This window comes from Thalassophryne amazonica, chromosome 4, assembly GCF_902500255.1.
Source record: "Thalassophryne amazonica chromosome 4, fThaAma1.1, whole genome shotgun sequence".
Classification (NCBI taxonomy): domain Eukaryota; kingdom Metazoa; phylum Chordata; class Actinopteri; order Batrachoidiformes; family Batrachoididae; genus Thalassophryne; species Thalassophryne amazonica.
In genome coordinates, this window is record NC_047106.1 from 48,468,995 (window position 1) to 48,490,937 (window position 21,943).

Below are 21,943 nucleotides of genomic sequence, written 5' to 3' on the forward strand. Positions count from 1 at the left end.
TCACTTCCCTAGAAACACAAGATGACTGTCAATCTCCCTCGGTCTGGGATTCCATGCAAGATCTCACTTTGTGGGGTAAGGATGTTTCTGAGAAAGCTCAGAACTACACAGGAGGACCTGGTCACAGTCACAAAGATTACATTAGTAACACATGATGCTGTCGTGGTTTAAAATCCTGCAGTGCAGCAAGGTCCCCCCACTCAAGCCAGCACATGTCCAGGCCCGTTTGAAGTTCACCAGTGACCATCTGGACGATCCAGAGGAAGCATGGGAGAAGGTCATGTGGTCAGATGAGACCAGAATAGAGCTTTTTGGAATCAACTCCACTTACCATGTTCGAGGATGAGAACAACCCCAAGAAAACCATCCCAACCGTGAAGCATGAGGGCAGAAACATCATACTCTGGGGGTGCTCTTCTGCAAAGGGGACAGGACGACTGCACCGTATTGAAGGGAGGATGGATGGGGTCATGTATTGCGAGATTTTGGCAAACAACCTCCTTCCCTCAGTAAGAGCATTGAAGATGGGTCATGGCTGGGTCTTCCAGCATGACAATGACTCCAAACACACAGCCAGGGCAACTAAGAAGGGGCTCAGTAAGAAGCATTTCAAGGTCGTGGAGTGGCCTGGCCAGTCTCCAGACCTGAACTCAATAGAAAATCTTTGGAGGGAGCTGAAACTCCAAACCTGAAAGATCTAAAGACGATCTGTATGGAGGAGTGGACCAAAATCCCTGCTGCAGTGTGTGAAAACTTGGTCAAGAACTACAGGAAACATTTGACCTCTGTCATTGCAAATAAAGGCTACTGTACCAAATATTAACACTGATTTTCACAGGTGTTCAAATACTTATTTGCAGCAGTAACATACAAATAAATTATTAAAAAATCATACATTGTGATTTCCGGATTTTTTTTTTTAGATTATGTCTCTCACAGTGGACGTGCACCTAAGATGAAAATTTCAGACCCCTCCATGATTTCTAAGTGGGAGAACTTGCAAAATCGCAGGGTTTTCAAATACTTATTTTCCTCACTGTGTATATATATATATATATATATATATATATATATATATATATATGGAGTTCAAGTTTCTCGGGGTCTTGTTCACAAGTGCAAGTAAATTGGAGTGTGAGATTGATAGAGGGAGTGTGGTGAGATCTGATGTTTTATGACTGTACCAGACAGTCATGGTGGGAAGCTTGACTATCCCAGAGGGACTTGGAGTAGAGCCAACGCTTCTTCACACTGAAAGGAGCCAGTCAAGGTGGTTTGGGCATCTGGTCAGGTTGGCCCCTGTTCGTCTCCTGAGGCCATCCTCCAGGCACTTCCAACTGGGAGGGGAGCCCAGTGGAAGACCCACAACACACTGGAGGGATTATATTTCCCAGATGGATTTGGAACACCTTGGGATTCCCTGGGAACTGTTGCAGGATTTAGCCGAGGATCGGGAAGCGTGTGATGAGCTGCGTAGTCTGTTGCATCCCCATATCATGGTGCTTGCTCCACCATGCTTCACTGTCTTCACAGTGTACTGTGGCTTGGGGTTGTCTGACTATCTGTGTGCAGCCCCTAGACCCAAAAGAACAGTCTTGCTTACATCAGTCTACAAAATCTTGCGCTGTTTCTCTTTAGGCCAGTCAATGTGTTTGGTAAACTGTAACCTCTTCAGCTCATGTCATTTTTTCAACAATGAGACTGTGTGGAGGCTTCTTGCCCATAGTTTGGCTTCACATAGGCATCTTCTAATTGTTACCGTACTCACAGGTAACCTTAGACCTTCTTTGATCACCCTTTGGTTGAGTCTTTGCCATTCTGGCTATTTTTTGATCCATTTGAATGGTGCTTTTCCTTTTTCTTCCATGTCTTTCTGTTTTTGGTTGCGATTGTAGAGCATTTTAGATCATTTTAGCTGAGCAGCAATTCTTTGTTTTCTCCTCTCAAATGAACCTTTTAATCAAAGTACGCTGTTCTTCTGAACAATGTCTAGAATGAACCATTTTAGTCAGATTTTCACAGAGAAATGCAGTAAAACTGCACATTTAGCTTGCACTGTGCACAATTTCTCCAATCACAGCCACATAAGTCTATAACTTCTTCTGGGTTGTCTGGGCATTTTGGTGGCTTTCCTCACTCTTCTCCTTCTTGCACAGTCACTCAGTTTGTGAGAACTGTCTACTCCATACAGATTTTCCATAGAGTGCCATACTGTTTGTATTTCTTCTTAACTGATGCAAATAAAGTCCAAGACATATTTAGTGTCATCTTACCATCGTAAAAGACTTACGTAAAAGACTCCAAACTGTTGTTGATGTTAAAGGGGGCAATACGAGGTCTGTGATAAAAGTAAGGGACCTTATTATTTTTTTCAAAAACCATATGGATTGAATCACGTGTGATTACATCAGACATGCTTGAACCCTCGTGGGCATGCGAGAGTTTTTTCACGCCTGTCGGTTACGTCTGCCTGTGGGCAGTCTTTGAGTGAGGAGTGGCCCACCCTCTCGTCGTTTTTTCATTGTTTAGGAATGGCTCAGAGACTGCTGCTTTGTTTGATAAAAAATTTTCAAAAACTGTAAGGCACACTGAGTGGACACCATTCGATAAATTCAGCTGGTTTTCGGTAAAAATTTTAACGGCTGATGAGAGATTTTGGTCTGGTAGTGTCGCTTTAAGGATGGCCCACGGCGCCTGATGGCGATCTGTGCTACGAGGCGGCAGCATCTCGCCGTTTCAAGTTGAAAACTTCCACATTTCAGGCTCTGTTGACCCAGTAACTTGTCAGAGAACTTTCAGAAGAAGTCGGCATGAGGAGTTTATTCGGACATTCCATTGTTAACGGACATTTTGTAATGAAAGAACGTGTGGGCAGAGTCGCATGTCGGGCCGGACCCAACCGTGGGGGGTCGCGACAGGAAAAACACCTCCATTGGAAACCTTAACGGGCAAGTTGGAACATGCTAAAGCTGTTAAACAATTTCTCAGTTACTCACTTGTTGAAAGCCATCAAAAGCCGCCTGAATTTTACAAATGGTTTTCAACACGGAGGTGTTTTTCCTGTCGCGGCGCACACAGATTCGCTGAGTCGTCACGGAAACGACTCGGCGAATTTGCGCGCACGTCTTTCATTACAAAATGTCCTTAAACAGTGGAATGTCCGCATAAAGTCCTCATGCCGGCCTGTTCTGAATGTTCTCTGTTCTCTCACGACATCCTGGGGTGAATTAAGCCTTAAATTAAAATGTTTCAGGTCGAAACAGGCCGACGACAGTGCCTGGAAGCGCTGCGCGCACGTCCTGCTCCGTGGAAGTCCTTACACCGACAGAAACACCCCATAATCTCTCATCAGCCTGTTAAACTTTTCACCGAAAACAGCTTAATTTCTCGAAATAGTGTCCACTCGGATATCCCTCACAGGTCCAGAAAAAATGTGATAAAGCAACGCGCGCCGTCCGCAGCGGCTATTCAGACAAAGAGATTCCGCGGGCGGGGGTGGAGCACTCCTCACTCCAAGGCGTGCCCACAGGCGAATGACGTCACCGACACGCGTGAAAAAACTCACGCATGCGCACGAGGGTTCAAGCTTGTGGGTAGTTTCTGATGTCATTATGATTTAAAAAGAGTAAACACAGTTGTTTGACAATAAATGGCTTCACCGAATCCCTGTGTCAATCATTCATAGTCTCTGACAAATGGCCGAAAAAAAAAATCTGCCAGGGTATGTAAACTTTTGAGCACAACTGTATTTCAATATTTTGTCTAGTAACAATATCACTTAATCTGTCTGTCTCCCATGGATTTGGGACTCTGATGGACACATGAAGTTACATTTCCACTGGCAACACAGAAAGCTGCATTCAGTAGAACAATTTTCCTGGCTTCAAGACATACGAGGGCTGTTAGAAAAGTATCGGACCTTTTTATTTTTTGCAAAAACCTGATTGATTTGAATCACGTGTGGTTGCATCAGCCAACCTTGAACCTTCGTGCGCATGCGTGAATTTTTTCAACCCTGTTGATTACGTCATTTGCTGGTAAGCAGCCTTTGTGTGAGGTTGTGTGTTGTGCGCTCGGCGGATTTTCATTGCAAGGAAAATGGCGGAACAACTGGAGCAGCGCCGCATCAAATTTTGCCAGAAACTGGGCAACAGCCAGGTGGAAACCATTCGGATGATTCAGATGGCTTTAGGTGACTTTTCAGCCATGTGACTATCCAAGAAATTGTGGAAGAGGTGGGCATGTCACAGCATGTCCTGTGAGACTTCAACACAAAGGTGCTTTAGCTCCGCCGTCAGAAGCTTCAGCATGAATTTCACAGCCACTCTTTTCATGGCCAAATCTTCTGTCACAGTGGAATGTGCCAAAAAAGTGCTGATGTCCACCTCTTCCACAATTTTCAGACAGTCACACGACAGTCCCTCATCACCACAGTGTTCACTTTGGAAATGATCTGGTCATTTCAGCATGTTGATGCCCGACCGTGCGGACGTCTTTAAACCGGTTGTACCTGTTGTGAAAGTGTAGGAACACGGACCCACAACAGGGGGCGCAAATGAACGGACAATGGAGAAGGTAAATAACAAGTTTTACTGTTGTGAAACGAGCACAACCAATACAACAATCAACAATTTGGGGTTAAGCCGAATTCTGCTGGTGTCGTGTGGGCAGGCTCGAAGGTAGGAGACGTCCGTCCAAGTCGAACCGGAACCACCCAGATCTCCTCTGCCACCGAACCCTGGAAGTACTGGAACCGCCAAGTCCCGAATTCCCAGGTGGCCACTGCCTCCGCTCGTCGGATCCGGTACTGCTGGCAAGAGAGAGCAACAAACACACAGGTGTGGATGTGGCTGCACCCAGTAACACGGAGAGGGGAGAAGCCGCCTCCACCTCTCGTCACAATAAAGCAGGAAGGTGAGTACTTATCCAAGCAATCGGCTTTCGGTAGTCAGCTGTCCTGAAAGGTTTAACAAGTATTATCAGATAACACAGAATATGCTGCAGAGAAGGTTACCTCTATCTCAAGGCGATATCTCGGCACTGAGGTGGAGACGCCGTCCTGCTGATATACCTCCGTGCTGAGTGGAACAGCTGTGTCCAGTGATGGGTGACAGCTGTCACCCTGGCTGCTCTCGTGAGGCGGCAGCGCCCTCTGGTGCCTGGAGCCCGCACTCCAGGCAGGGCGCCCTCTGGTGGTGGTGGGCCAGCAGTACCTCCTCTTCAGCGGCCCACACAACAGGACCCCCCCCTCAACGGGCGCCTCCTGGCGCACGACCGGGCTTGTCAGGATGGCGACGGTAGAAGTCGGCCAGGAGGGCCGGGTCCAGGATGAAGCCCCTCTTCACCCAGGAGCGTTCTTCGGGACCGTACCCCTCCCAGTCCACCAGGTACTGAAAACCCCGGCCCATTCGACGGACGTCGAGGAGCCAGCGCACAGTCCAAGCCGGTTCCCCGTCGATGATCCGGGCAGGAGGTGGTGCCGGACCCGGGGTGCAGAGGGGTGAGGTGTGATGGGGTTTTATCCGGGAAACATGAAATACTGGATGGATCCGCAGTGAGGCCGGGAGCTGGAGCCTCACTGCGGCGGGATTGATGACTTTAAGGATCTTGAAGGGTCCGATGTATCGTTCCTGGAGTTTTGGGGAGTCCACTTGCAGAGGAATGTCCTTGGTGGACAACCACACTTCCTGCCCAGGACGATACGTGGGGGCCGGGGCCCGCCGCCGGTCTGCATGTTTCTTCGCCCTCGTCCAGGCCTTCAACAAAGCAGAACGGACGGCACGCCACACTTGACGGCACTTCCGTAGGTGGGCCTGGACCGAGGGCGCACCGACCTCTCCCTCAACCACCGGAAACAAGGGGGGCTGATACCCCAAGCACACCTCAAAAGGGGAGACGCCGGTGGCTGACGACACTTGACTGTTGTGGGCGTACTCGATCCAGGCCAGGTGGGTACTCCAGGCCGTCGGGTGCGAGGCTGTCACACAGCGTAGTGTCTGCTCCAGTTCTTGGTTGGCCCGCTCTGTTTGCCCATTAGTCTGGGGGTGATACCCGGACGAGAGGCTGACCGTAGCCCCCAGTTCCCGGCAGAAGCTCCTCCAAACGTGCGAGGAAAACTGGGGACCGCGATCGGAGACGATGTCTGATGGTATTCCATGCAGACGGACGACGTGGTGGACCAAGAGGTCCGCCGTCTCCTGGGCCGTTGGTAGCTTCGGGAGGGCCACGAAGTGGGCCGCCTTGGAGAAACGGTCCACTATCGTGAAGACGACGGTGTTTCCCTGGGACGGCGGGAGACCCGTGACAAAGTCCAGGCCGATGTGGGACCAGGGGCGATGTGGAACGGGCAGCGGCTGTAGCAGCCCTGAGGTCTTTCGATGGTCGGTCTTGCCCCTGGCGCAGGTGGTACAGGCCTGGACGTAGTCCCGGACGTCGGCCTCCAGGGACGCCCACCAGAAGCGCTGAAGGACGACTGCCACGGTCCTTCGCACCCCAGGGTGACAGGAGAGCTTAGAACCGTGACAGAAGTCCAGCACTGCAGCTCTGGCTTCCGGTGGGACGTAGAGTCTGTTCTTTGGTCCGGTTCCGGGGTCCGGGTCTCGGGTCAGGGCCTCCCGGACGGTCTTCTCCACGTCCCAGGTGAGGGCGACCACGATAGCGGACTCCGGGATGATGGGATCCGGGGGATCCGACGGTTCCGTTTTGACTTCGTCTTCGTGTACCCGGGACAATGCATCCGATCTCTGATTCCTGGTCCCGGGACGGTAGGTAATCCGGAAGTCAAAACGGCCAAAAAACAGTGACCAGCGGGCTTGCCTGGGGTTCAGCCGCTTGGCGGTCCTGATGTACTCCAGGTTCCGATGGTCAGTGAAAACCGTGAATGGCACGGATGTTCCCTCCAACAGATGTCTCCACTCTTCGAGGGCCTCTTTCACCGCAAGGAGTTCTCGATTGCCGACGTCATAGTTCCGTTCGGCCGGGGTCAACCTGCGGGAAAAATAGGCACACGGGTGAAGGACCTTATCGGTCTTCCCGCTCTGGGAGAGCACCGCTCCTATCCCTGAGTCCGAGGCGTCCACTTCAACCACTAACTGGCGGCTAGGATCGGGCTGCACCAGAACGGGTGCAGACGAGAAGCGCCGTTTCAACTCCTTGAACGCGGCATCGCACCGATCCGACCAGGTGAAGGGGACTTTTGGTGAGGTCAGGGCTGTCAGGGGGCTAACTACCTGACTGTAGCCCTTAATGAACCTCCTATAGAAATTAGCAAAGCCGAGGAACTGTTGCAGCTTCCTACGGCTTGTGGGTTGGGACCAGTCTCTCACCGCCGCCACCTTGGCCGGATCAGGAGCGACGGAGTTGGAGGAGATAATGAACCCCAAGAAGGACAAAGACGTGCGGTGGAACTCACACTTCTCGCCCTTCACAAACAGGCGGTTCTCCAACAACCGCTGTAGGACCTGACGGACATGCCGGACATGAGTCTCAGGATCCGGGGAAAAGATGAGTATATCGTCTAGATACACGAAGACGAACCGGTGCAGGAAGTCCCGCAAGACATCATTTACCAAAGCTTGGAAAGTCGCGGGAGCATTAGTGAGACCGAACGGCATGACCAGGTACTCAAAATGACCTAACGGGGTGTTAAAAGCCGTCTTCCACTCGTCTCCCTTCCGGATCCGAACCAGATGATATGCGTTTCTAAGATCAAGCTTGGTAAAAATCTTGGCTCCATGCAGGGGCGTGAACACCGAATCCAACAGGGGTAACGGGTATCGGTTGCGAACCGTGATTTCGTTCAGCCCCCTATAATCGATGCATGGACGAAGTCCGCCATCTTTTTTACCCACGAAAAAGAAACCTGCGCCCATCGGGGAGGTGGAATTTCGGATCAACCCGGCAGCTAACGAGTCCCGGATGTAGGTCTCCATTGATTCACGCTCAGGCCGTGAGAGGTTGTACAGTCTACTGGACGGGAACCCACTGCCTGGAACCAAATCGATGGCACAATCGTACGGACGGTGGGGGGGGGAGTGTGAGCGCCAGATCCTTGCTGAACACGTCGACAAGGTCGTGGTACTCCACCGGCACCGTCCCCAGATTGGGCGGGACTCTGACCTCCTCCTTAGCTTGGGAGCCGGGAGGAACCGAGGAACCTAGACACACCCGATGGCAGGTCTCGCTCCACTGAACCAGTACCCCGGACGGCCAATCAATCCGGGGATTGTGCTTCAACATCCAGGGAAAGCCTAAAACCACATGGGAAGTGGCCTGAGTCACAAAAAACTCGATCACCTCCCGGTGGTTTCCTGACACCACCAGCGTTACAGGTGGTGTCTTATGTGTGATCGGAGGGAGCAGGGAGCCATCTAGTGCTCGAACCTGCACAGGCGAGGTAAGCGCCACCAGAGGGAGCCCTATCTCCCTGGCCCATCTGCAGTCCAACAGATTCCCCTCAGAGCCCGTGTCCACCAGTGCTGGGGCCTTCAGGGTTAAATCCTCATACAGGATCGTGACTGGGAGTCGTGTAGCAATGTGGGTGTGTCCCACGTGAATGTCTCGGCCCACCCCTAGCCCAGTCTCTAGGGGCGGGGCGTTGGTGTTGTAACCGCTCGGGGCAGTCTCTCACATGGTGCTCTAGTGCACCACAAACAAAACAAGCTCCATGGGCCCGTCTCCTCTGTGCAGCTGGTGCCCTAAATGTTGCCCTACTCGTGTCCATAGCTTCGTCAGTAGGGGGAGCTGTGGCCCCACGGAGCGCAGGGGCCGTGGAGCGTGGGGAAGGCGGAGCGCGGTCGGAACCGGAAGGGAGAGGGACGGCGCGTGCCTGGCCACGCCCTTCATCTCGTTCCCGCCGACGTTCTTCTAACCGGTTGTCCAACCGTATGACAAGATCGATAAGCCCGTCTAAATCCCGCGGTTCGTCCTTAGCCACCAGGTGCTCCTTGAGAACCAAAGACAGTCCGTTTACAAAGGCGGCGCGGAGGGCAGCGTTATTCCAGCCGGATCTCGCAGCCGCGATGCGGAAGTCGACTGCATAAACAGCTGCGCTCCGGCGCCCCTGTCTCATTGACAGTAGCACGGTTGAAGCGGTTTCGCCTCTATTAGGGTGATCGAACACGGTTCTGAGCCCCCTCACAAACCCATTGTATGTCAGAAGGAGCCGTGAATTCTGCTCCCAGAGCGCTGTAGCCCAAGCGCGTGCCTCACTGCGAAGCAGGTTTATGACATAAGCTACTTTACTAGCATCGGTCGCGTACATAACGGGACGCTGTGCGAAGACGAGCGAACACTGCATCAGAAAATCCGCGCACGTCTCCACACAGCCTCCGTACGGCTCTGGAGGGCTTATGTATGCTTCCGGGGAAGGAGGGAGAGGTCGTTGAACAACCAGTGGAACGTTAACGTTACGCACAGGATCTATGGGAGGGAGAGCCGCAGCGGCGCCCGGAGGGCGCGCTTCCACCTGCGCGGCGAGAGCCTCCACCCTGCGGTTCAGGAGGACGTTCTGCTCGGTCATGAAATCCAACCAAGTCGTGAAAGCGGTGAGGATCCGCTGCAACTCACCAATTACCCCTCCCGCGGACGCCTGCGCGTCCTGTTCTTCCATTGGCCGTTCAACAGCCGGTTGACGCCCCTCGGGATCCATGACGCTGGCCGAGATATCCTGTTGTGAAAGTGTAGGAACACGGACCCACAACAGGGGGCGCAAATGAACGGACAATGGAGAAGGTAAATAACAAGTTTTACTGTTGTGAAACGAGCACAACCAATACAACAATCAACAATTTGGGGTTAAGCCGAATTCTGCTGGTGTTGTGTGGGCAGGCTCGAAGGTAGGAGACGTCCGTCCAAGTCGAACCGGAACCACCCAGATATCCTCTGCCACCGAACCCTGGAAGTACTGGAACCGCCAAGTCCCGAATTCCCAGGTGGCCACTGCCTCCGCTCGTCTGATCCGGTACTGCTGGCAAGAGAGAGCAACAAACACACAGGTGTGGATGCGGCTGCACCCAGTAACACGGAGAGGGGAGAAGCCGCCTCCACCTCTCGTCACAATAAAGCAGGAAGGTGAGTACTTATCCAAGCAATCGGCTTTCGGTAGTCAGCTGTCCTGAAAGGTTTAACAAGTATTATCAGATAACACAGAATATGCTGCAGAGAAGGTTACCTCTATCTCAAGGCGATATCTCGGCACTGAGGTGGAGACGCCGTCCTGCTGATATACCTCCGTGCTGAGTGGAACAGCTGTGTCCAGTGATGGGTGACAGCTGTCACCCTGGCTGCTCTCGTGAGGCGGCAGCGCCCTCTGGTGCCTGGAGCCCGCACTCCAGGCAGGGCGCCCTCTGGTGGTGGTGGGCCAGCAGTACCTCCTCTTCAGCGGCCCACACAACAGTACCGCTCCTTAATCTGTGTGATGCCCATAGGATCGTCACCGAAAGCCGTCTGAATCATTAGAATGGTTTCCACCTGGCTGTCGCCCAGTTTCAGGCAAAATTTGATGCGGCGCTGCTCCAGTCGTTCCGTCTTTTTCCTTGCAATGAAAATCCGCCGAACGCACAACACATGTCCTCACACAAAGGCTGCTTACCAGCAAATGACGCAATCGACAGGTGTGAAAAAGTTCACGCATGCGCACGAAGGTTCAAGGTTGGCTGATGCAAGCACACATGATTCAAATCCATCAGGTTTTTGCAAAAAATAAAAAGGTAAGATAATTTTCTAACAGATCTCGTATGTGCTCAGTGGAGGGGAACTGGATTTGAGTGGGATTCGCTCAGCGACGTGCATGATATCATGAACCCTGTCTCTGGGTTCATGATATCATGCACTGACAGCTGTGCGACATTCAGTGCGCCTGCAGCAGTGAAAACATCAAACAACTCTGGTGCCTCCTTTCTCTTCAGTGACCTTGGCAAAATGAACAGCCATGCTCCATGTTGCTGCATCGGGATCTGTCCTCTCTCCACTCATCTAGAATTCACAGCCCACACCGGAGCTTTGGTCAATCAGAAGCCCAGTCTGGAGCATCAGACAGCCATCAGATATAAATGCATGAGTATCGTAAAAGTAAATTAAAAAGTAGAGGACAAAATTATAAACAAATGTGCAGGCAGCAGGAAAGCTCTGCCTGATGCCCGCTCAAACATTTGGAGCACACACAGTTTTTTTTTGTTTTTTGTTTTTTTTGCGCAGGTGCTGTGGGAGACTGCTGCAACACTACAGTCTGGGATGAGCTGGTCAACCTGCATGGTAAGGGCATAGAGGGGCTGACACACTGTTTGATGGATTATCTTAACTTCTGTGCAGACGTGGTCTGCCAACTAAAGTCCCTTTCAGATCGGGTCTGCTTTGAGTTGCTTCATACTGCGTCATGACGACTCAGGAATGTCTGCGTCAGGTGCACACAGCAAGGGGGCAGAGAGGAGGTGAGAACGCAGAGGAGGACCCACAGGCAGTCTGGCTGTCTTCTAGTTTATATTTGTTCTTGTGCAGGGCTGCAGGTCTGCGCTCTGATTTCTGATATAGTTTATCTTTCTTCCTTTGACCTTGAGCTGCGTTCGAACTGCTGTGTGCAAACGAATCGTCTGTGAGTAAATGTGGAGATGTCTGGAGTTATACTTGATGTGGACATGTCCAGTCTCTGGCAATCTGTGAGCAATCTCAATCTGTGAGCAGGACTTATGTCCTTTTTTGTCCTTTATTTAACACAATTATGAGAGAGTTTGAGGGCAGAGCGAGGAACTGCCTGCAGCCAGCCAGTTTTTTCCTTTAACTTTTTACATGTGCGCGTGCAAACAAATCATCCGTGAGTGGACTGGAGATGTCCAGACTTTTTACTGGATGTGGACATGTCCTGTCTCTGGCAATCAGTCTGTGAGCAGGACTTTTATGGACTTTATTTAAACACAGTTGTGAGAGAATTTAAGAGCAAGAAGCTGCAGCTCTTTGAGCGTGTAGTTTCACTGCATTGTGTACACGGTATAAAAACAATCCTGCGTGATTTATACTTTGGGAACAATGGAACACAGCAGGAATCATAAATTGGCGTCAGGTAATGTATTGTGAGGGTGCGGTTTCCAGTCACGTCGAGTACCGTTGCTTTGCCCTGACTTGCCTTGAAACTACTTCTTTTCTGCATCCTGTGCTCGATGCAGAAAAAAAAAATTAAACATGTTTAATTTTTGGTGCCTGATTCGCTTCGGCCTTTGCGTCCGTAATGGTATTGTGGCATTGAGCTACATCGTCTCAGCACTAGGTTGCATCCACGTGGCATCGTCATGACGCCGCACGACGCAACTCGAAGTGGGCCTGGTGTGAAAGGGGCTTAAGACTGTCCGCTGTTACCCTAACAACAAACCATGGGTTATGCAGGAAGTCAAAGCTGTCCTCAACAGGAAGAAGGCCATCTTAGGAAGCAGAGACATGGGGGCGATGAAGACAGCACAGTGGGAGGTGAAACATGCTTGAAGGAAGCAAAAGACAGCTACAGGAGGAAGGGGGAGCAGAAGCTGAAACAAAACAACAAAAAGGAGGTCTGGCAAAGTGTGAAAACCATCACAGGCTATAACACAAAGACCAGAGACACAGGAGGGACAATGGAGAGGGGAAACGAACTTAACAGGTTCTTCAACTGGTTCACAACCTCCTCCATACATCACTGTGGACCAGGGGCAGCTGAGGAAGCTTCATCTCAGGAAAGCTGCAGTCCCAGACAAAGTCTGTCCACCTGCACAACTGAACTGGGAGAACCACTACAATGTATCTTCAACCTTAGCCTGCAGCTAGGGAGAGTTCCCACCCTCTGGAAGACTTCAAGCATTGTTCCAGTTGCTAAGAACAACTGGGCCAGTGAGCTGAATGACTTCCAACCAGTGGCACTCACTTCACACCTGACGAAGACAATGGAGTGGTTCTTCCTCGACTTCCTCACACCCCAGATGCAACACGCCCAGGACTGTCTGCACTTTGCATATCGGGCAGGTGTTGATGTGGAGGACGCCATCCTCTACCTGCTACACCGAGTCCACTCACACCTGGATAAGGGAAACGGCACAGTGAGGATTCTCTTCCTGGCCTTCTCGAGTACCTTCAACACCATCCAGCCCCTTGTGCTCCAGGACAAACTGAACAGGATGCAAGTGGACCACTGCCTGCTCACTTAGATCTCCAGCTACATCACCGACAGGCCGCAGTATGTCAGGCAGTGGAACACCACATCTGACACTGTGATAAGCAGCACCAGAGCATCCCAGAGGATGGTGCTGACCTCTCTTCTCTTCACCCAGTACACCTGTGACGTCTGCTACAGCTCTGAGCTGTGTCACATGCAGAAGATCCCAGATGACACAGCCATTGTTGGATGCATCAGGGATTACAGAGTGGAGGAGTACAGGAGGCTAGTAAAGGACTTTGCTGGGCTGGACAACCCACACCAACCACTTACACAGGAAGGGACAGAGCAGGCTGTACTTTCTGTGAAGCCTGCAGTTGTTTAACATCTGGAGGAAACTCCTGTGGAAGTTATACCAGTCTGCAGCAGCCTGTGTCCTCTTTTATACAGTGGTGTGCTGGGGGGGGCAGCACATACAAGAAGGACAAATCCAGGCTGGACAAACTGATCAGGCAGGCTGGCTCCGTGGTTGGCATGAAGTTGGACTCTCTGGTGATGGTGGCAGAGAAAAGAACACTGGACAAACTGCTGGACATTATGGACGATGCCAGTCACCCTCTGCACACCTTTGTCAGCAACTAGAGGAGCATCTGCAGGACCAATAGACTGAAAAACGCCTTTGTCCCTCAGGTGATCAGACTGTAACAGGAGTAACAGGAAGACTAAGGACGGGAAGGAGAGGAACAGTAGTAGCCAGTAAAGCAGTAGTGACCAGTGTGTCTGGTATTTATATTTATATTTGCAAATTGTTTTTTTACTTTCACGTTGATGCTCTGTGTGCTTCTAAAGGTGCAGTGACACAAGCATGTCTTTGATTCATGCACTAGCATGACCTGTGTTGTACTATAGAGTAAACTTCTCTTTAACTGGTGCAGACTGAACGTGAGAAGGTTCTGAACGCTGTGCGTGAACAAAAGATGTCATAGCACGCAGCCCAAGAACTGTCTGCAGAGGGGAAAAAAAACTGTCTGCAGAGGAAAAGATGAAAAGGCGAGAAATGTGTTTTGGTCCCAATAGGGATATTCCGGATGATTTTCTCATGGATAGTACGACAATGAACAGCAGCTAAAGCAGCCAGCCTGATGAGGACCCACTGCCGAATTCGGAGAGCAGCGCACGCGCCAGCCGACACGACGAAAGTGAGCCAACTTTTTATGTACTCGTTACATGTTGATTATCTCAGTAAAAAGTGATAATAATGCAAATAACATGCAGCTGTCATGCGGTATGCATTTACAGAGGCCCGACGTTCACGCCCAGTCACCCAAAATGACAGATATTCGCCAGAGTTTGACGAGGGCGAATATCTGTCATTGCGGGCGACTGGGCGTGAACGGAAAAAGCATGTTATTTTATATTATTATTGTATTACAGCAAAAAGAAATACATTATTGTAATTGTATTACTTTTGTAATGTGTTACTCGCAATACTGTTCATCATGACAGTGAGTGAGAACCCCTGAAATATGATGTTTTTTACTCATTCTGATGGATTTTTTTTCCTTTCATGACAGTGGTCTTAATGGGCCGTCACATTAATATTACACTGCTACAGGTGGCTGGTGATAATATGTGTAGGCAGAGTGCATTATCAACCTTCTAATGTTAAAGCCTGTTGTGCACTTTGTAATGTGCCCGGTGGTACTGGACTTTACTCCTTGTCTTTGGTAGTCTAAAGCCCCTTTCACATTGGCATATTCATAGAGCTGCTCATTGCAGGGTATCGTGTACACTGAGTTGAGCAGCTCTACGCCCACTTTTAGCAGCTCTACATGGAGTTTTTGCTCCGTACGCAGCAGTATGTTGAGGGCTATGCGCGTAGGATGGAAGAAATTAAACATGTTTAATTTTCTTAGGGGTAAGAGCGCTGGACGCAGTTTTAAGCAGGTCTGCGCAGCACAGCGTTACTGCATGCAAGTCTGTGTAACACTGCGCTTCTGTACACAACCAAAAACTGAGTGCGTCAGCTGGAGAACATGAGAACATGAGCACACAGCCCACAGCACCTGTGTGTTCAGAACAGGGAATCGAATCTCAACTCAGAAATCCAGAAACACAACAAAAACTGCAGGTCAGTTGCTCGCTCTCTCTCTCTCTCTCTCTCTCTCTCTCTCTCTCTGTGTCTTATCAGACCTGTGACTTTAAAATAAAAGCGTACTCGCTGCATGTCGGTGCGCTGATCAAACGCCCTGATCGATCATGTCTGATCAAACCTGAAAAGAGCTGTGACTAAAATAAATGCACACTCGCTGCATTGCATGTCGGTGCAATCATCAGACGACCTGATCTGATCAGGTCTGATCAAATCAGCGGACCTGACTGGAGCAGCCTGGAGCCTTAAAAGTTTAACGAGTCACAGCTTTTCATTCAGGGCAGCCTTTACCACAGCAAGACTCAGCAGCATCTGGACACAATGAAAGTGATCCACCAAGACAAAAAAAATAAAATAAAATAATAATAATAATATTAAATGACTCTGCTTTTGAGCCACACCACACCTGCAGTAGAGAACAGAGCGCACTTCCAAAGAGGCAGAAAATAGCACTGAACTGGTTTAATAGTGGCATGGTACACGAGACTGTGTGCACACATTAAAACACAAACACACGCAGCTGCAAGTATGAAACGAACATTGAAAAAGGCTGAGTACGCGCATATTTCGGGCGTATTTAAATGAAACACAACGCCGCAATGAGCTGTTGTACATATGCCAGGCCTGTATGTGGCCCTGTAATGCTTCCACAAACAAATGGAGAAGACGTGGAGCATGCTTATAATGGCATAAGGAGCTAATCAGTGTTGCAGTAGTTTACACTTTACAAAGTGGCTCACAGAGTAAATATAATCTCTCTTGCCTCCTTTCAGTCGGATTCACGATCACAGCCGAAAACTGTTACTCGCATAAGGCATCCTTGTTTTGGAAGACGGTATCTGAAAATGCATCAATTCTTTATTGTGGTAATTGCTTGTGAATAAATAAATAGGTCCCTCTGTGTGTGTCTGCTCCATGTCAGTTTCTCAGCCTGAGCTGGAGGAAGCCGCAGCTTTGTCCTGCCACCAACAAGAAGAAAAAAGAACTTATTTTAAAAGCTGAAAGTCTTTTCTGCAATTATTTTATTAGCATCAAAGCTCTCCACTTATTCACGATCAGCATTCACCACAGCCATCCTTCATCTCTTCAGCATTCTACTGGCAATGAAATTAAATTACACTGATAAACCACCTAGACAAAAAATAAAAAGATGTAAAATTACCCTGTTAACAACAGAAACATGTCATTCATTATGAGCAGCTGAGTGTAGAGAAGTGGGACTATGGCATCATCATTAAAAAAGTTCCATATTGCTAGTCCACACGACAATGCAAATCTGGCATTATCCACTCTTGGACCCGTGTTTTAAAAGTAGCGGTTTCGGGCTCTGAAACTGCTGGCTGTATGTGAACGAAACACCTATACCAGGGGTGGCCAAGTTCGGTCCTCGAGAGCCACATTCCTGACACTCTTAGTTGTCTCCCTGCTCCAACACACCTGAATCCAATGAAAGGCTCATTAAAAGTCTGCTAATGAGTCTTTCATTGGATTCAGGTGTGTTGGAGCAGGAAGACAACTAAGAGTGTCAGGAATGTGGCTCTCGAGGACCGAACTTGGCCACCCCTGACCTATACAATACAAAACTTTGCGGATATGCTTGAACCCATCTATATGTGGATGGTGCCTAAGTTTCATGACAGACCTACATGGCAGAAAATTTTTATCTGCTTATGCATCCATGACTTAAGCCCCTTTCACACCGGGTCCACTTCGAGTTGCTTCATGTGGCGTCATGACAAAGCAGGAATGTCTGCGTCAGGTGCATGCAGCAGGGGGGCAGAGAGGAGGCGAGAACACAGCCTGCAGGTTCTCTGCAGAGAGAAATCAGAGTGCACAGTTTGGCTGCAGCCAGACTGTGCACTCTGATTTCTCTTCTACTTTATATGTGTTCTTGTGCAGGGCTGCGGGTCTGCACTTTGAGTTCTGTTATAGTTTATCTTCCTCCTTTCACCACGAGATGCGTGTGCATGCGCACGAACGAACCGTCCATGAGTAAATGTGAAGATGTCTGGAGTTATACTTGATGTGGACATGTCCTGTCTCTGGCAGTCAGTCTGTGAGCAGGACTTATGTCCTTTTTTGTCCTTTATTTAACAGAATGATGAGAGAGTTTGAGGACAGAGCGAAGAGTGCAGCCAGACAGTTTTTTTTCTTTCTTTTATTGTTCACATGTATGTGTGCGAACAAATCATCCGTGAGTGGACTGGAGATGTCCGGACTTTTTACTGGATGTGGACATGTCCTGTCTCTGGCAATCAGTCTGTGAGCAGGACTTTTATGGACTTTATTTAAACACTTTTGTGAGAGAAGAGTGAGGAGCTGCTGCAGCTGCAATCAGCATTTTTTTTCCTGTGCTCTTTTTGAGCGTGTAGTTTTACTGCATTGTGTACACGGTATAATAACAATCCTGCATTATTTATACTTCAGGAACAATGGAACACAGCAGGAATGATAAATTGGCATCAGGTAACGTTGTATTGAGAGGGTGTGGCTTCCAGTCATGTTGAGTATCGTTGCGTTGCTCTGACTTGTGCGGAAACCACTTAATTTCTGCATCGAGCACAGGACGCAAAAAAAATTAAACATGTTTAATTTTTGGCGTCCGATTTGCTTCGTCCTTTACATCCCTCACGCTGTTGTGGCGTTGAGCTACATCGTCTCGGCACTGGGTTGCTTCCACATGGTGTTGTCATGACGCCGCACAACACAACTCGAAGTGGGCCCGGTGTGAAAGGGGCTTTATCTCAGTTGTAGAGAGCAGGTTGTTGGCTTACCAATGCGTAGACCTGGGTATGATTTGTAATCACAGTATTGGCTGACCAAGTAACTTGCAGTGACTGGTGTCCTGTCAAAGAGGAGTCATAGACTCTCATTTGAAGAATGCTATGGAATCCAAGCATATGCATGGGCACCAAAGGGCCCTCGGGTCACAAGCCCACTTCTCTAACTTTTAGGTACATATTAATGAATAAAATAATTATCCATTATATCTATATAATTTTAAGAGCAATTTTATAATCTTAAAAACCTGCAGTCAGAGGAGATTGCCAGACCCAATCAAGCAAACAAACAAACAAAAAACAAAACTAAACCAAGAAACAGCTGCCATCAGCACAACTAACAAAAAATAAAACAACCATTATACTTCTGTTCATCTGATCAGGCAACATCATTCACATTTAGCACAAGCTAAGGTCATACATAAAGTGACACCATTCTAATCAGCATACCCACTACACTGACAGAGTTTAAACTCAACCCAGGATGACTCACTTCATATTCAAGTGGGATAAGTACAAAACTGAGTGCCTACTGAGCCAAGCTCTCCAGTTGTCATAGTTGTGACTTTGCTGGCTGTGGGGAGACGTCACAAATACATAATGGTAATCAGTGTCCATGTGGTATTTTCTGTCCAATTTCTTGACCCTGTCTAACAATCAGGCAAAAATTTAATCAGACCACACTTCCCACAGCTCCCCATGGATGACTGAACTTTTCACCCATTCAGCATGTACAATAAAGCAAACTAACAATCTTACCAGATCAACGTGACAGTGTGATCAGAGGAGCACTTCTGGACCTCATCATCATCTTCAAGCGTTTATCCAGGATCGGTTCCAGGGGGCAACAGCTCCAGCAGGGGACCCCAGACTTCCCTTTCCCATGCCACATTGACCCCTCTGACTGGGGGATCCTAAGGCGTTCCCAGACCAGTGTGGAGATATAATCTCTCCACCTAGTCCTGGATCTTCCACGGGGTCTCCTCCCAGATGGACGTGCCTGGAACACCTCCCTAGGGAGGCACCCAGGAGGCATCCTTACAAGATGCCCGAACCACCTCAACTGGCTTCTTTCAACGCAAAGGAGCAACGGCTCTACTCCGAGCTCCCCTGACTGAACTTCTCATCCTATCTCTATCTCTTTTGGACCTTATGGATGTAAAAACAGAGAAAACTGAGTTCATGTGTTGACAGTCAGCAACAGACTGGAAGTTTCACTGTTTTCAGTGAGAGGCTAACAGGAAAAATATGTAGGGTAAGTGTACCCATTAGGCCCATGTACCCTTTAAGCCATCTTTCAACTTTGATGTCAATTTGCAAAAAAAAAAAAGGAAAATATACATTGTGACATCCATTACTTCATTCAATCAAATGGTTTGTTACTTGTATGACATTTTTTATTGCATACAAATCACATTTTCCATTGTTGAGTTAACCCGACCCCAAAGTATGCAGTCTCAGGACACCTGACAAGAAGACACCCAAAAACTTTAGTGGTGCAGGACTACTTTGTGTCCCTAGGGTGAATAAAAAGTCTGCGGGTCATAGAGCTTTCTCTTATCGTGCGGCTGCTCTGTGGAATGATCTCCCTGCATTAACAAAACAGTCAGATGCTGTAGAGACTTTCAAGTCCAGACTTAAGATGCACTTATTTTCCCTTTCGTATGGCTAGCATACTGGCATAGTATAGTTTTATGCTTTTTACTCTTTTAATTCATTTTATTAGGAAACGGAGAGTGCTGTGGCCTCAACTTTACCTAAATTCTGGGTCTTTTAGTGAAGCTTAGGGCTGGTGGCCGGCGATCACCTTAGTATTTCCTGTTTTTCTTGTTGTTTAATGCTGGTAAGTTATACTGTATTTCTTGTCTTTCTGATGCCTGATTCTGTTTTTTCTCTCTGTTTAAGGTTCAGCTCCATCCAGAGATTGGTATGGTAATTGTGCTGGAGACCCTCCTGTCCTGTGCACCAACTGCATTTCCTGTATATTCTTTTGTGAATTGTTCTGTAATTTATGTCCGTAGCATGGCCCAAGCAGAGGGTCACCCCTTTGAGTCTGGTCTGCTTGAGGTTTCTTCCTGAGAGGGAGTTTTTCCTTTCCACTGTTGCTCTGGGGGTTAGCAAGGTTACAGCTTACTTGTGTGAAGCATCTTGAGGCATCTCTGTTGTGATCTGGCACTATACAAATGAAAATAAATTGAAAATTGAAAAATTGAAATCGAAAAAATGTAAATTTTAAGATGTAAATATAAATTACTATTTTTACATGTTCACTGTTATCTAATAATATATTGCTGTTTATTTTTAATTGAACTGCCTGAACTGCCTGAAATGAAAATAAATTAACTGATTCTTGTTCTGTGTTGTGTACTGCACTGTTTGTCATGTACAGTGGGGAAAATAGGTATTTGATCCACTGTCAATTTTGCAAGTTTTCCCACTTCCAAAGAATGGAGTGGTCTGTAATTTTTATCGTATGTATACTTCAACTGTGAGAGACAGAATCTAAAAAATAAAATAAATAATAATAATTTAAAAAAATCAGAAAATCGCATTGTATGATTTTAAAATAATTAATTTGAATTTTATTGCATGAAATAAGTATTTGATCACCAACCAGCAAGAATTCTGGCTCTCACAGAGCTCTTAGTTTTTCTTTAAGAAACCCTCCTATTCTGCACTCTTGACCTGTGTCAACTGCACCTATTTGAATTTGTTCCCTGTATAAAAGACACCTCCTTTCAACGTGAAGGAGCAGCGACTCTACTCCGAGCTCCCCATGGATGACTGAACTTTTCACCCTATCTCTAAAGGAGACACCAGCCACCCTCCTGAGGAGGCCCATTTTGGCCGCCTGTACCCTCGATCTAGTTCTTTCAGTCATGACCCAACGCTCATGACCATAGGTGAGAGTAGGAATGAAGACTGACCAGTAGATCGAGAGCTTCGCCTTTTTGGGTCAGCTCCCTTTTCGCCACAACAGTACGGTACAGCGAATGCAATACCGCCCCTGCTGCGCCGATTCTCCGGTCAATCTCATGTGCCATCATCCCCTCACAAGACCCCGAGGTACTTGAACTCCTTCACTTGGGGCAAGGCCATATTCCCTACCTAAAATATATTGCATTAATTATATTTTTTATGCATTAATTATTGCATTAAACAAGTTTATTATCAATAAATTATGTTATGGGCTTATTTGGAACACACATGGGCTTAAATGGTACCATGGTACCAATTAAGCCCATTCCTGACTTTTGACTTTTTCCCTAAAATTTCTTAATTACGTATTTTGAATTGTACATCAACTAATTACTAAATATTCAAATGAGAGATAAATCTTGCCTTTTAACAAATGATGCCACTTACAAATTATGTCAATATATAGGAAAAATAGCAAAACTTAAATTTTGGTGGGCTTAATGGGTACACTTACACTTTTTTTTTATATCTTAACATGCAGCAATCACCGACAGCAATAAACAGATTATTTAACTGCAGGTTGTCTGGATTTAAACAGACAGTAACTTTCTGGAGCTTCCATGAGTTTTCTGCTTTAATATAAATGCTGTGCAAAATGTTTCAGTGAAGTAAATTATTGTCCGTGTGGTTAACATTGAAAACTGACCATGTACATCACGTCACTTTGTTTTTTTTGCTGCACCAGACATCAGCTGACAAGGAACTCATTTAAAAGAACTCAAGGATACGGGAATAACAGACACAGACAGGCAATATATTCTGAATTTGATGAAATCAGACAATTTATTGCAATGGACGGCACAACAAAGCAGAATTTCGCGTGGAACGCCCAGGGCACTCAGATATGGTACTTCTAAATTGCAATGCAGGAAAAAGACTCACAAAGCATATTTCCTCATGGCAGATTTGCTTGGCAAT

At 48.0% G+C, this 21,943-nt stretch overlaps 1 protein-coding gene across 1 annotated transcript in view; it reads right to left on the reverse strand.

Moving 5' to 3' along the window:
- Positions 1 to 21,943, reverse strand: part of LOC117508169 (calsyntenin-2-like) — a 1,041,373-nt gene that overhangs the window by 345,110 nt on the left and 674,320 nt on the right. The gene's annotated exons all lie outside the window — the stretch shown is intronic.